The 15,639-nt window shown below is 40.8% G+C and overlaps 1 protein-coding gene across 3 annotated transcripts in view; it reads left to right on the top strand.

Moving 5' to 3' along the window:
* The window catches only part of OTOGL (otogelin like), a 253,043-nt gene that overhangs the window by 53,460 nt on the left and 183,944 nt on the right, over positions 1–15,639 (top strand). The window lies entirely within an intron of this gene.

Genomic DNA, 15,639 nt, shown 5'->3' with positions numbered 1-15,639 from the left:
TTGTATATAACTGATAAAGCATGGAAGAAAAAAAAAAAAAAACTGACCTCAATGATCATCCATGAAGCATGGAAATTGAGATAGGATGAGGCCAGGTATTGACTTCTCAATGTATTGTATTTTACAATTTGGGGCCATGAGCACTCTCATACCTAAGGGGGAGGTAACTTAAAGCTCCAATGAACACAATAGTAGAGTAATAATAAATCAATGATTAAACTTATAGCTTTGACTTAGTAATATCACTATGAACAACTTTTTTCTTTATAATGTAGCAACTAGCTTTATGAATTTAAATTATTATTGTTTTAATAGTCTGTAGTCTTTGACACATCTTGCTTTTTGATTCAATGTGGGAATAAATATAGATCGAAAGATCAAAGATAGAATGATAGATAGATAGATAGATAGATAGATAGATAGATAGATAGATAGATAGATAGATAGAATGATAGATAGATAGATAGATAGATAGATAGATAGATAGATAGATAGATAGATAGATAGATAGATAGATAGATAGATAGATAGATAGATATACTACACATGGACAGCTATAATGAAAAATACTAGCCATTAGAGGTACTATAAACATAAGAAAGTCCATAACAGTCCATCTGCTTCATAAAAGTCTACAGGTGAGAAGTTCCAGATCATTTAGAGTTAAATATTCATCCAGAGCGGCAGTTTATATCTCTCTCTCTTTGGGGAGATCCAGCTAGCAGCAAAATGTAAAACTGGAGGGGTGTTTAAGCGGTATTAAACCAATACCATAATATATTGCAGTTTAGCAATCCTTAGATATGGTGGCTGTCTGCATTGGGTTTTCTTTTTCTCCTCTGTTTTCGCCGGTGATCTGGCCAGTAACACATCTCCTGTATTAGGCTACATTCACAATGGCAATTTAGGCCAGTGCGAACTGTAGCGGCAGGAATCAGAGATCCCTGCTGTGGCTGTGAATGCCCAGGTGCAATCGCTGGACCCGTTCACTATAATGACAGGTCACTGGCAGCCGCAACTATTCGGTGCTGTCCAAACAGCCAGTGATTACCTGCAGTGAGTCCAGTAGAGATTACTGCAGGTGAGTGCTGGCTTCGCAGAGAGCTGCGATTAGCTGCGGCCGCCAGTGACCTGTTATTATAGTGAATGGAGCATCAGAAGATTTCTGCTGCTATAACTCACACTGTCCTAAATCTCTGCTGTGAATTTAGCCTTAGAGTGCCCCCACTCTGAATGAAGGGCACAGGGGGCACAGCAGACAGTAGCATTGTCAGTTTGGGGTGGGGGAAGTGTTAGATTTAGATACGCTAACAAATTAAAGCAAAACTCCATCTCACACTGCAGTTACACAAGCAGTTACAGCAAGATTTTTTAAAATCTTTTGGGATAAAGATTTTACATGAATAAATAAAAGCTGATCATTGTAAGCACCCCTGTCAGTTGTAAATGGTTTGTCTCAACGCTCTTAATGGACATATTTAAGGAGAGCTTATTCATTTGAGAAACAACAGACTTACTGGCCAGATCACCATATAATAAATGTAAGAAAGTGTTACTAAACCCACAACAGTAAAATCAGTCTGTATATGCAGCATAGCATGCTTGTTAGACTAACTGTGGAACTTAGAGGTTAATTCTCTGCATTGTATAAAAAGGCTGTTTTATCCTGTATACATAGATCCCCCCTGCACTGTCTATCTGGGGAAGGCCAGCTAACACAGGCAGGGTAGCCAACCTGCACATGCTCAGTTGTGTCTTTTATGCTGGAGAGAATATTTACTTGTTCTCAGAGATAGTCGGGTCACATAATATTGACATCACACATGTGGGTGTGTATACAGGATGTAGTGGAAATCTCCTCCTACCTGAACTCCCAGCACTGGAGAAACTGTGCAGTTTATCATGTAAACGTGGTATACAGATCATCCAAAAAGATATATAGTGGCAGTATTTTAACCTCTTACAGACTAGAAGATTTAAATGCTTAATGACCAGGCCATTTTTTGCGATACAGGGCTGGGTCGCTTTAACTGGCAATTGTGCAGCCGTGCAACGCTATACCCAAACAAAATGTACATCCTTTTTTTCCCACAAATAGAGCTTTCTTTTGGTGGTATTTGATCACCTCTGCCATATTTACTTTTTGCGCTATAAACAAAAAAATATCGCCAATTTTGAAAAAAAATATATATTTTTTACTTTTGCTATAATAAATATCGCCAAAAGTGTTTTTAAAAAACAAATTTCTTCCTCGGTTTAGGCCAATGTATATTCTTATACATATTTTTGGTAAAGATTCGCAATAAGTATATATTGATTGGTTTGCGCAAAAGTTATAGCATCTACAAACTATGGGAAAAATGTATGTCATTTTTATTATTATTTTTTTTTTTTACTAGTAATGTCAGTGATCTGTGATTTTTAGTGGTACTGCAACATTGTGGCAGACAGATCAGGCACTGTTGACACATTTTTGGGACCAGTGACATTTCTACAGCGATCACTGCTATAAAAAGGTGCTGATTACTGTGTAAATGTCACTAGCAGGGAAGGGGTTAACACTAGGGGGCAGTCAAGGGGTTAAATGTGTGTTCCCTGGGTGTGTTCTAACTGTGAGGGGATAGGACTGACTAGAGGAAGAGACATATCGTTGTTCCTACTTAGTAAGAACAAACGATATGTTTCTTCTCTCCTCACAGAACAGGAAATTGTGTGTTTACACACACAAATTCCTGTTCCTGCTATCGTGCCCACAAACGCGCATGGCCAGTGGCGATTGCACCCACTGGGCATGCGCATTGGGTTCTCAGCCGGGCAGCGGTCATGCACACGCCTGCTATTGCCCTTAAAGGTACAGACGTACCCATACAGCGATTCACGAGAACGAACCACTTTGCCGACGTATATCAGCGTAAGCCAGTCAGCAAGCGGTTAATGTAAAAAGAAGATTTATAAGCTGTGGGCACTGTGGGTGGGGGACGGATATACTATTTTCATATTACTGGGTTTAGTAACACTAATGCAGCTACATTTTAGAATTGGTAAGCTGCAATATAACTCTTTAATAATAGAAAGTAGCAAATATCTATTCACATGTAAACTAGGAAAGGTGTATGCTACATCCAAATGTTATTGGCTGTTGGATATTTGAACAACTGAAGGTGCAATTCTGAGCAATTCTCTGTGTGTCCATTGATATAAATCACATGAATCAGCCCCGCACCCTGCTCTTTCCTAACAGGCTGTGTTTGACAGCAGCAGGAGCCAATTGCTTCCACTAATACCTCCTTGGCCAGTGAGGAGGGGGAGAGAACCACTGCTTGGGCACAGCGCTGGATCGAGATTGGGTTCAGGTAGGTAGGGGTGGAGGTGTTGTGGAGGAGCAGAACACAAACATTTTTTTTTACCTTAATACAGAGAATGCATTGAGGTAAACAAAAAAAACACCCTGCCTTTAGAACCACTTTAATGAATAAGATGATACTTTGGGATGTATTTATTGTATATTGTATATATTATTGGCCACTAGGTGACGCTAAGTTCATATGAATTGCCTATGTGACAGTGCAAGGTCCTGCCACTATATGAAGTTAGGCTATGAAGCTGGAAATGACACAGGACGCCTAAAGATGCAGTTTTAAAAAGCTCCAGCAAGTGGTTTGGTGAACAGAGAAAAATGTCTTAAGTTTTCTCTGGATTTGGTGGTTCCCTGATTGGGACATGAAGCTTAACCACTTTAACCACTTCAGCCTCGGACCAATAAATACCTTAAGGACCAGAGGTCTTTTTGCAATTTCTCACTGCGCTGCTTTAACTGGTAATTGCGCGGTCATGCAATATTGCACCCAAACGAAATTTGCGTCCTTTTCTTCCCACAAATAGAGCTTTCTTTTGATGGTATTTGATTGCCTCTGCGATTTTTTTTTTTTGCGATATAAATGGAAAAAGAGCGAAAATTTTGAAAAAAAAAGATATTTTCTTCTTTTTGTTATAAGAAAAATCGAATAAACTAAATTTTAGTCATACATTGAGGGCAAAATTTATTCAGCCACATGTCTTTAGTGAAAAAAATGTCAATAAGCGAATATTTTTTGGTTTGCGCAAAAGTTATAGCGTCTACAAACTAGAGTACATTTTCTGGAATTTACACAGCTTTTAATTTATGACTGCCGATCTCATTTCTTGAGGTGCTAAAATGGCAGGGCAGTACAAATCCCCCCCAAATGACCCCATTTTGGAAAGTAGACACCCCAAGGAAATTGCTGATGGGTATGTTGAGCCCATTGAATATTTATTTTTTTTGTCCTAAGGGATTGAATAATGACAAAAAAAAAAAAAAAAAAAAATTTTTTTACAAAAAGTTGTCACTAAATGATATATTGCTCACACATGCCATGGTTATATGTGGAATTGCACCCCAAAATACATTCTGCTGCTTCTCCCGAGTACGGGGATACCACATGTGTGGGACTTTTTGGGAGTCTAGTCGCGCACGGCACCCCGAAAACCAATCACCACCTTCAGGATTTCTAAGGGTGCAAATTTTTGATTTAACTCCTCACTACCTATCACAGTTTCGAAGGCCATAAAATGCCAAAATAGCACAAAACCCCCCCAAATGACCCCATTTTGGAAAGTAGACACCCCAAGCTATTTACTGAGAGGCATGTTGAGTCCATGGAATATTTTATATTTTGCCAAAAGTTGCGGGAATATTACAAACTTTTTTTTTTTGCACAAAGTTGTCACTAAATGATATATTGCTCACACATGCTATGGGCAGAAGTCAAATTACACCCCAAAATAAATTCTGCTGCTTCTCCCGAGTACGGGGATACCACATGTGGGGGACTTTTTGGGAGCCTAGCCACGTACGGGACCCCGAAAACCAAGCACTGCCTTCCGGATTTGAATATAAAATGCTATAAAAAACAAACTAACCAGAGTCACCCGTAACACTTATACGGTGATCAGTGGTGAAAGGGTTAACTAGGGGCAATCAGGTGGTTCAAATTTTTATTAGGTAGTATATGGGGGTCCCTGGCGCTATATAAAAACCTGACGGGGAACCTAAATAACTAACTGGCTAACCAGCGTCACCAGTGACACTTATACTGTGATCGCTGGTGAAAGGGGGTGAAAGGGTTAACTAGCAGCAATCAGGGGGTTAAAACCATTATTGGGTAGTATATCGGGGTACCTAGCGCTATAAAAACCTGGCGGTGAACCTAAAAAAATAACTAGCTACCTAGCGACACTAGCGACACTGATGCAGCGTTCAGAAAAATGATCGCTTAGTGACACTGGCAAAAGGGGGTGAAAGGGTTAACTAGCGGAAATCAGGGGGTTAAAACCATTATTGGGTAGTATATCAGGGTACCTAGCGCTATAAAAACCTGGCGGTGAACCTAAAAAAATAACTAGCTACCTAGCGACTGTAGCGACACTAATGCAGCGATCAGAAAAACGATCGCTTAGTGACACTGGCAAAAGGGGGTGAAAGGGTTAACTAGCGGCAATCAGGGGGTTAAAAACATTATTGGGTAGTATATCGGGGTACCTAGCGATATAAAAACCTGGCGGTGAACCTAAAAAAATAACTAGCTACCTAGCGACACATGCAGCGATCAGAAAAATGATCGCTTAGTGACACTGGCAAAAGGGGGTGAAAGGGTTAACTAGCGGCAATCAGGGGGTTAAAAACATTATTGGGTAGTATATCGGGGTACCTAGCGCTATAAAAACCTGGCGGTGAACCTAAAAAAATAACTAGCTACCTAGCGACTGTAGCGACACTAATGCAGCGATCAGAAAAACGATCGCTTAGTGACACTGGCAAAAGGGGGTGAAAGGGTTAACTAGCGGCAATCAGGGGGTTAAAAACATTATTGGGTAGTATATCGGGGTACCTAGCGATATAAAAACCTGGCGGTGAACCTAAAAAAATAACTAGCTACCTAGCGACACTAGCGACACATGCAGCGATCAGAAAAATGATCGCTTAGTGACACTGGCAAAAGGGGGTGAAAGGGTTAACTCTAGGGGCAATCAGGGGGTTAAATCTTTATTGGGGGGTGATAGGGGGCTACCCTGGACCTAACACTAACTGTCCTGACAGTTTTTACTGTCACAACTGACACTGAATGCATTGATCAGTAAAGAAATGATCAATGCAATCAGTGACACTGTGACTGGGGGGGGAGGGGGGGCGGGGGGGGGATCGGGGGGCGATCGGGGGGGGGATCGGGGGGGGTTTGTGTGCCTGTGTGTACCTACATGTCAGTGTAGTGTTGGTGCACACTTACTTTTACTGTTCTCCTCGTAGTCCGGTCAAAAAGACCGCCCCGAGGAGAATGACATCACTTCCTCCTTCCTGTGTAAACAATACACAGGGGAGGAAGCTTCTCATTGGCCAGGAGCGATCCAGAGGGGGTGGCCGAAAACCAACGGCCATCCCCTCATCACGGAGCGCTCCTGGACTGAATCGGACCGCCGTAACCAGCGGGAGGGGGTCCGATCGGACCCCCCACCCGCTGGAAGGCAATCACGTAGATGTACGTGATTATGCCTGCCTGTGCCATTGTGCTGACGTACAATGGCAATACGGCGGTCCTGAAGTGGTTAATACAGGCACTTATACACCTTCCTGCCCAAGCCAATTTTCAGCTTTCAGAGCTGTCGCAAATTGGATTGCTCGGTCATGCTTCTCTGTACCCATACAAATCTTTTAGCATTTTGTTCCCACAAATAGAGCTTTCTTTTGGTGGTATTTGATCACCCCTGCGATTTTTATTTTTTGCGCAACAAAATTTTGAAAAAAAAGTTTTTGTTTGTTTCTGTTAATTTTTTTGTAAATAAGTACGTTTTCTTCTTCAATGATGGGCACTGATAAGGCGGCACTGATGGGCACAGATGAGGTGGCACTGATGAGGTGGCACTGATAGGCAGTACTGATGGGCACTGATAGGTGGCACTGATGGGCATTGATAGGTGGTACTGGTATGCAGTACTGATGGGCACTAAAAGGCGGCGCTGAGGGGCACTCATAGACGGCACGGAGGGGAACTCATAGGCGACACTGATGGGTACTTATGGGTGGCACTGATAGGTGGCACGGATGGGCACTGATAGGTGGGCAATGATGGGCACAGATGGGCACTGATAGGTGGCACTGACGGTCACTGATGGGTGGCACTGATGACACAGATGGGTGGCATTGCTGGGCATCACTGTTTTTTGGAGTTTGCAATTGGAGTTTCTGAGACCAAGAGAGAGTCTGGGAGGCCAAGAATGCTGAGGTGGCTAGCGGGTCCACGGGCAAGCTGGAGGAAGTCTGGAAGTTTCTGAAAGAACAAGCAATACCCATGGGGGGGGGGGGGGGGGAGGGGCTGGAGAAGCTTAGGGGGCCAGGAGTGGGCCAGTACAGCGAGGTGCTGCAACTGAGGCTGAAGTGAGCCTAGGAGCCTGGTGACTTGGTATTTTTTTCATTATTTGTGTTTGCTGGAGAAGAGGCCCTGCGTTTGTGTGTTGGACTTCTATTTTGCCCTTCTTTTAATAAAAGTGGTCTCCTGTCTGTTGTGAACTCACTATACAAACGCATCTACCACAAGAGCTAATCATCCCCCATATCACACCTATCATACAGCACCATTAGTTGCTAATTTTAAATCCATAAAAAATGTTTGACCAACACAGGAAACAGTCTAACAACACGCTTATGTGCCATTTGCATAGAACAAATGTACATGCACTTTCTCTGGGCAAATAACAATGCATATTTTTTTTTTATATAAATACACCCTTAAGTTGCCTTTGAATATCAAAGTAGGTGCAAGGGGAATAGAAACAAAAGTTGATTATTGTGTGCGCAAAATTGGATAATCAACAGTTTTTGTTTTGTTCAATCCCCCCCCCCCCCCACTCCAGAAAAAATCCCGTTGATTCTGCCAGTAGATCCTTTATTTTCCCACTTCTTTCAACAGGCCAAGCAAAGTGGGGCAGTTGCAGGGGTTGAGACAAACTATACAGTATAACAGTGCTGGGGTTACATACAATGATCATTTTTTATTCACATGGTTTTACCTTTTTTTTTTTTTTTTTTTTTTTTTAAAGAAAAAAAAATGCTGCTGTAACTGCTTGAAAACTGTTAAAGTCCATTTAAATCTCTATGTACATCTAAAGCCACATACACACGTACTTTCCGACCGGAAAATGTTAGATGGGAGCTTTTTGTCCTAAATTCTGACCGTGTGTAGGCTCCATCGGACATTTTCCATCAGAAATTCCGACACACAAAATTAGAGATCTGGATCTCAAATTTTCTGACAACAATTTTGTTCGAAGGACATTGGCCCAAACTTGTCTTACATACACGCGACACACAATTGTTGGCCAACAATCACGAACGTAGTGACGTACTACTTGGTTTTTAGCGCCACCTTTTGGGCTCCTTCTGCTAATTTCATGTTAGTAGAAGTTTGTTGAGTGTTGATTCGCTCTTTTCTTTTTTGTGCTTTACATTTAGCACTTTTCAGTTTGCGCTTTTCATTCCGTGCTTTACAGTTCGTTTCTGATTGGCCATTCGTCAGCCAGACATATTGTGGAATCGGAGGAGATAATATGTTATTTATTATTGGCCTTGGAGTTATTGCTTTGACATTATTTTTTTGGTTGAATAATGATTTGATTTGGTATATTTTCTATATTTTTGGATGCATACAATGCACCTTTTGGTTAAGTTATATTGGCAGATAGCATGTTTATTTTTTTTGTTTTCTTTTTTTAATGGACAATAAAAAAAAATTATGGAGAATAATACTTGGCTATGTATTTTACTTCAAATGACATTTTGTGAGTAGGCAGTTACATTTTAAAAAATTCAATGTAAAATTGACAAGGGACACCAACATAGCTGTATCTTTGATCTTATAAACTACGGGGTAATGGTGTTGTGGTAACTTGCCCAAATAAAAACAAACAAAGCATAATAATATTATTCTTGATATCACTAGAAAAAAAAAGCTTTTGAAAATGTGTTTGCAATAACTCCATCAGTATCACCAGCAAAGCAGCTTTATTATTATCCCATTAAAGAAGAATAGAATGTGTGCTGCATTGGAGATTTCATAATTTGCCACGTCACGAATGTTAATTCTCCATTATGAGCGTTAGTTTTCAAGACAGACCGCTTCCAGCTCGTCCTTGCTTCTGAGCATGCGTGTTTGTAATCTGGACTTGTGTACACACACTCGGAAAATCCGACAACAGACATTTGTCAGCAGAAAATTTTAAAACCTGCTATCCAACATTTGTCCCCGGAAAATCCGACAACAATTGTCCAATGGGGCGTACACATGGTCGGATTTTCCGCTAACAGCTTGTCATCACACATTTGCAGTCGGAAAATCTGATGGTGTCTATGAGGCTTAACACTTGCAGGAGAAAGTGGGACTGGAGATATATGCATGATAAAAAGTAACAAGAGAGCAGGGACATAAAAATGAGTTCAAATCAGGTACAAAAGAGAGCAGGCAGAGTCCAGCAGGTGGTACATGGCTCTTGCGTTTATGCAGGGATCAGAAGTATCTGATCATCATCAGAGCTATTGAAAGTACAGAAGAAATTTGAGGTAGAAGACATCTTCCATTGAGCAACCCATAGGACTGCCTAGCTGACCAATGATAGATAGAAAGTCCACAGCAGACAGATAGGAAAAGACATAGTAATGACCAGAGACATCAAAATACGCATACAAACAGACAGCACCAGACATTAAAGCCAATACACACATACAAATAGGATCAGAAGCTTAATCCAATACAGATGGGCAGGTTAAAAAGGTAAAATCAACAGAGGATCAGGATACACTAAACAGAAGGAACTAGCCCCACAACAGAAATACTGCCCAATAATACGCAAGGTCGCAATCAGTAAAAAAACGTTGACTATGATCAACTCTGTCACCAGTGATAGTTACTCCTGATCATCTTGCCACCACACAGCATACAGAAGTTGAAGCCAGGATGTCAATAGCTGGTACATCAATTATACTTTTGCCCTTCTGTGACCACCTTGTGCCACACCTCTCTGTATAGCCCTGCAGCCAGGGAAAATGGTTAGAGATGGAGATAATGGGATTTATTTATTAAAGACAAATAAACTGCTCACTTTGTAAGGTAATTTTCCCTTAGCTTAGTGAATGTGGTAAAAATCACTTTGCAAAGAATATCCAATCAATAAATAAGAAAATAGTATTTTTGCTTGCACATGATTGGATTATGAAAGGCAACTGAGGTTTAAGTAATTCACCAAGCTTAGGTAAAAGTGTATTGGAAAGTGAACAACCCCAATGACCTAGATTGTTTTCCCACTGAGGAGTTTTTGAAGTGCTTTTACGCTAAAAAAAAAAGTGCCAGAAAAGCTCAAGAAAAATGCTTCCCTTTAAATTCTATATATGTGTTCACACTGAGAAGTTTGGTCAGTTAAAAAAAAAAACGCACCAAAAAACGCACCTTCCTGTTGAAATCAATTGAAAAACACAGCATTTTAGGCTTTGCATATGAAAGTATGGATTGTTAGGCATCCCAAATTATTGTGTACCCTGTGTGTTTGACATTTTGCTCGGCTAACATTTTTGGTTAGAAGATGATACATTTTATCAGTGTCAACTCACAGCCATTCTTCAAATGCCTTGTACATATCAGCACAAGAAGAAGCTTCTCTTACAACACAAGCAGGTGTGCTAATAAAGCACATCAATCCTCTGACTGGCAGAGAGCTCAGCAATTTACCACCAGGCAGATGAATGGAGCTTCTCAGCAGACAAGTCGTGCGCTGGACATTGTTGGAGTTGGGCAGTCTTAGAACATACACATTTTGGGATAAAAGCCAACTGAAGTACAACACTGAATCCAACAAGGGGGTCTTTGTGCGAAACTTCCAGACTAGAATTTGAGAAGTACTAGAATATTAGGATATACAGCAGGTATTTTTTCCATTTGCGTACAAGCCTGAATAGAAAAATTGGCATCTGTCTAAAACTGGCCATGTACTTTTAAATATTTTTAAATAAACATCTGAGAAGTCCCTTCATCACACTCCTCCTGCTGTGTATATTGCGCTAGAGCTGTCAGAATGCTCGTGAAATGACAGCATATGATTGGATGCAGCCTCTGTCTGGCCAAAAATCTTTTGTCCGGTTCCTCTAATTTTTCAACTGGGTGGAAGGGTACTGACAGGAGAACCCACGTGGTGTATTTTGGAAGCCCTGTCTTCTTCTGGGGGTAAAGGTGAATACTATAAAGTGCCATATGTGTGACAGTTCTGAGTCTTCTGGGGCAGGTTGACATCACATCCAAGATGGAGTAACCCAACAGCAGTCTCAGGGTTATTGGATGTCTACATAAGAGAGGCTTTTACAGGTAAATAACATACATAAAATATGTTAAAGCTGAAATCTAGGTATTTTTTTTTTCTTTGCATGGTTACATTACTCCAGCTTGGACCAATGTAAGCATATATAATCCATACCTGTGGGTCCAATGTGAAAGCAGATAATCACTGTAGTAGTTGCTGCAACTGCAGTTATGCGGTCTTCCAGGTCTTGTGCCAAGCGGATGTCCTTCTGCATGGAGCTGCGGAGGGAGCAGAAGTTGCATAAGTTGATGCTTCCTCTGTAGCGCCGGCTCCTGTCCCAGGTGGTGTGATACCAAGTACACTTTGCATGGGACTTTTCTAACAGCCTAGGGAGTAATGCCAGCAGAAGCTGGAAGAGGACAGGGTCAGTGTATTAGACATTAAATACAATGCACTTTTACAATGTGCATATTCGTTTCTTTTATATCTACATTTATTTTGATTCAGTGGGGTACATGCTGGTTTCCTCCTGTGGAGGAGCATTTTTCATCCATGTCCAAGTGATTTCCAAGTTACATTTTTTATTTGGGTAATTGTGGTTTGTGTTTATGTTTAATTTTATTTTGATTTTTATTGTTTTTTTATTTTTAGTTCTGTATATTATCTAGTTACATCAGTTTTTCTGTCCTCTGAGATATGCAGTTTATTACTAATATTTCAATTAGTACGCACAGTAGGGTCCTCATGAGTTCTGAGCTCAGCCCCTGCTCGTGTGCAGTCATGCATGTCAGCATGGTAAACATTGAGAAGCTTGGCGGGGTATACACACTTTACGTGTTTTGTTGTAAATCACCCTGTGCTGAGAAATGAGAAGCCTTCTAATACATTATCGAATTACCATAAGTATGTTGTAATTTTCCCCACTCTGGTCAATTTTGAGTTTTTTTGACTTTGAGTTTTATAGATTTTTTTTCTTTTCACGTTTATATTATGTAATAGATGTTTGCAGTGGGACTAATGTGATACATTCCCAGTAGGGACATTAGTGTGCTACAGCTTTCTTTTTATTTATTTTTTGTTGTTTTTCTCTTGATAGTAAGCCCTTGTACACACGGTCGGACATTCTGACAACCAAATCCGTTGGATTTTGTCCAAAACTGTTGCATACACACGGTTGGACAAAGTTGTCGGAAAATGCGATCGTTCAGAACGTGATGACGTTATTTCATTACGACGGGACTACGTTCAGGCTAGTAGCCAATAGCTTTGGTCTAGGAATTTGATCTGAGCATGAGTGGCACTTTGTACGTTCGGAATTCTCTACACACAATCGGACAAAGTCCGATCGGATCATGTTGTCGGAAAATTTTATAGCCCAGCTGGAAAACCTTGTCCGTCGGATATTCCGACAGAAACAGTCCGATGGAGCCCACACACGGTCGGATTATCCAACAACACGGTCCTATCGGACATTGTCCATCGGAATATCTGACTGTGTGTAAAAGGGCTTAGATTTACTTGCTGCTTTACAGGAGTTAATTTGATATGCCCTGGCCCTTCCTTCCCTCTCATAGAGTAGGAGATAGGGCTCATTTTCAGCTCTCATTTATAGGTGTACTATATACACTATTCATTGTGTTTAATGTGCCTCGGTTAGCTCTGGTGAAGAAGTTACTGCCCTTGAAATGTGTTAGCCTTGCTCCCTGCCGATGGGCATAATCTCAGTACCTCTACTGGATGTGCCTGTACATACTTCCTTTTGTGAGTATATTGGATTTTTTTCTCTTAATAAATAATTTGTATGGTAATGCACAAAGCAGGTGTACCCTCTTTTTTGTTTTCAGTTCTGTTGATGAATTTCCCCAAACTGAAGAGGGCAGCAAGGCCTTGGGCTTTTTTTTGATTGAAGACCTGGCTTTGGGATGACTTCTGTAGAGTCCCACTTTCTATAATTGACTTTACTATCTATGTGGAACTTGGGATTCCCTTTGCCCTTTAACTATGATTTTTTTTCTTTAAGTGATGTTTATACATTAATGTGATGATTTTTGTTAAATTAAATGGTTTGAGGACAGGCTCCCTTTATATAACACATTGCAGCTTTTTATTTTGTATTTGGTTCCATATTACAGTAAGTAGTAGAGCCAAAATGTTGTTGCTGTACTGTATTTCCCAAATTTCTTGATATTGTGGTATATAAGCTGATGTTATTTATACAGTATGCCCATGGCTGTTTTGGCCCAGACTGCATGGATCGATTAACAATATGTTGCATTTCTACAGCTTTGACAGGGTAGTGCAAATACTATTCAAGTGTACTTGTCACAATATTTCACAGATTTTATAAACAATAAAGCCATTCGAAATTGTGCATTGACACTTTTTTCTCAGCCATATTTGTTTCTCTGTTCACCTGACACTGATAGAGCAGCTGAATATAATTTGATACTTCTTCTATTTAGTTTGCCACACAATTTTTTATCTGCTTGGAATGTAGTTAATCCCTATTTAACCGGGAACCCATTATTATGTAAATGTATTTCCTGTTTGCTTGACACAAAATGGAAATGATTCCTTTTCTCAGTGCTATGGCATATGATCTACAGTCTGATTGTTATGTAAATGGTGAACAAGCCTTGCAGAAAGATGTTACAACAAAAACAACATAGATTGCCGTCTTTTGTCAAAATGTCATGTTCATTAGAAACAGCTAAAATGGCAGAATTACCATAACACCAATAAAGTGACATTTAAGAGAACTTAACAGTACCGATTCCTTTAATGAATAGACAACAGAACATGCACATGTAGATCAAAGATGGTTATCTTATTTACTAAAGATGTAGTGTATAATGATTCAGATAAAAAGTTCTATTTTTCTACGGTCAAAAGGAAAAGTCCTAGGTCATAGACACATACACACTCCAACTCCAGGCACATGTACAACCACTGGAAGTCTAGTTCAATATAATGTTTGTAGGGCACCTCATGTTCCTGACCTTGCCACAAGGTTTAGTTATTTTATTTAATGTGCATGCAATTCTAAACTCACAGCAATCATTGCTGCTATGTCATTCTTCTATCTAGTTCCCTGGCTGTACTATAGCCACTAATGCTCCTTCTGAAGCTTCTGGATTGGTTGACTTTTCAGCTGTGTTTTGAGGGAATTTTCCCAGGCCTTACTGAAATGAAAAAACTGGACCACTCTGTAATGTTACTAGAATTCACTAGATCCTGCTGTAGGTGCTCCCTTTGGCACCTATAATGCATGGAATGAACCACATGGTATTTAACAGGTTTAGGGTCATGGTCTGCCAGTGGTAGAAACTGGTCCCTGAAAGCCTCTGTTGATGTATGCCTATCCTGCCTAACCAGGTAGACCCAATCCTGAGGGCATACAGGCTTCAGTGGTGGGTACAAGAATGGAGCCCTAAGGACATTCCTTACCAGGGTGCCAATATTTGACCTCTGGAGATGTATGTGTATGGTTGTCAGAGACCACCTCTTCAGTGGTTGCTGTTTGAAGGCAGAGGTGGTGATTTAAATTTAATCTGGAATCATTTTACTACATTTGTGGCTCTATCGTGCATGTGCAAACTTCTCATTGCAGCACCTTAGTGTGCCTACACTTCCTTATTGTTGTGTGGGTTACTGTGTCGGAATGCCTCTTTCTGGGTGCGCCTTCTGACCAGCAACAGCTCCCAGCCATCCTTAATTGGCACAGCACAGTAATCTCATTGTGATACTTGGGTTCATAGCAGCCTACAGTGATTGGCACCACAGCCTTCCCCTTTGTTTCCACAGCAGCGGAGGTCAGGAGTACTTCTTTGGGGACAACATCTCACAGCCCATGGGAGATCCAAGAGGAACGGGAAAAAGGGTCAGATGGGCTTGCTAGCTCAGGATCAGCTCATAGTTGCAATGGAGTGCTAGTTTATCTACACAATCTGACTCCCCACCTTCCTTGTCCCATTCTGCTGGCCCAACTGCCACACACATTTCCTATTTCTTATCCAGAGAGAAACTTCCTGACACAATGTCAGATTTATTGGGAAGAATCTCAGGCCTTACAGAGGCCATTAATAGCAGAGTTCACAATCATACTCCTTCAGCCACCCCTCGTGAATTGGTCTTTGACTTTGCCCTTGACATAATGCATCATTCTTGTGAAGGGAACTTTAGAACACTACCTGGGATTAGCCAATGCAGTTTATAATGGACAAGCTTAGAACCCATCCTTCCTCTTATCGCTTTTTTCTTTTTTTGGTGTTGTCCACGCCTACA

The sequence above is a fragment of the Lithobates pipiens genome, unplaced genomic scaffold (genome assembly GCF_037356315.1).
Source record: "Lithobates pipiens isolate NorthernLeopardFrog02 unplaced genomic scaffold, aLitPip1_a1.2 Scaffold_8, whole genome shotgun sequence".
NCBI lineage: Eukaryota > Metazoa > Chordata > Amphibia > Anura > Ranidae > Lithobates > Lithobates pipiens.
The sequence above is the reverse complement of the archived record's forward strand: the minus strand, read 5'-3'. Positions and strand labels throughout refer to the sequence as shown.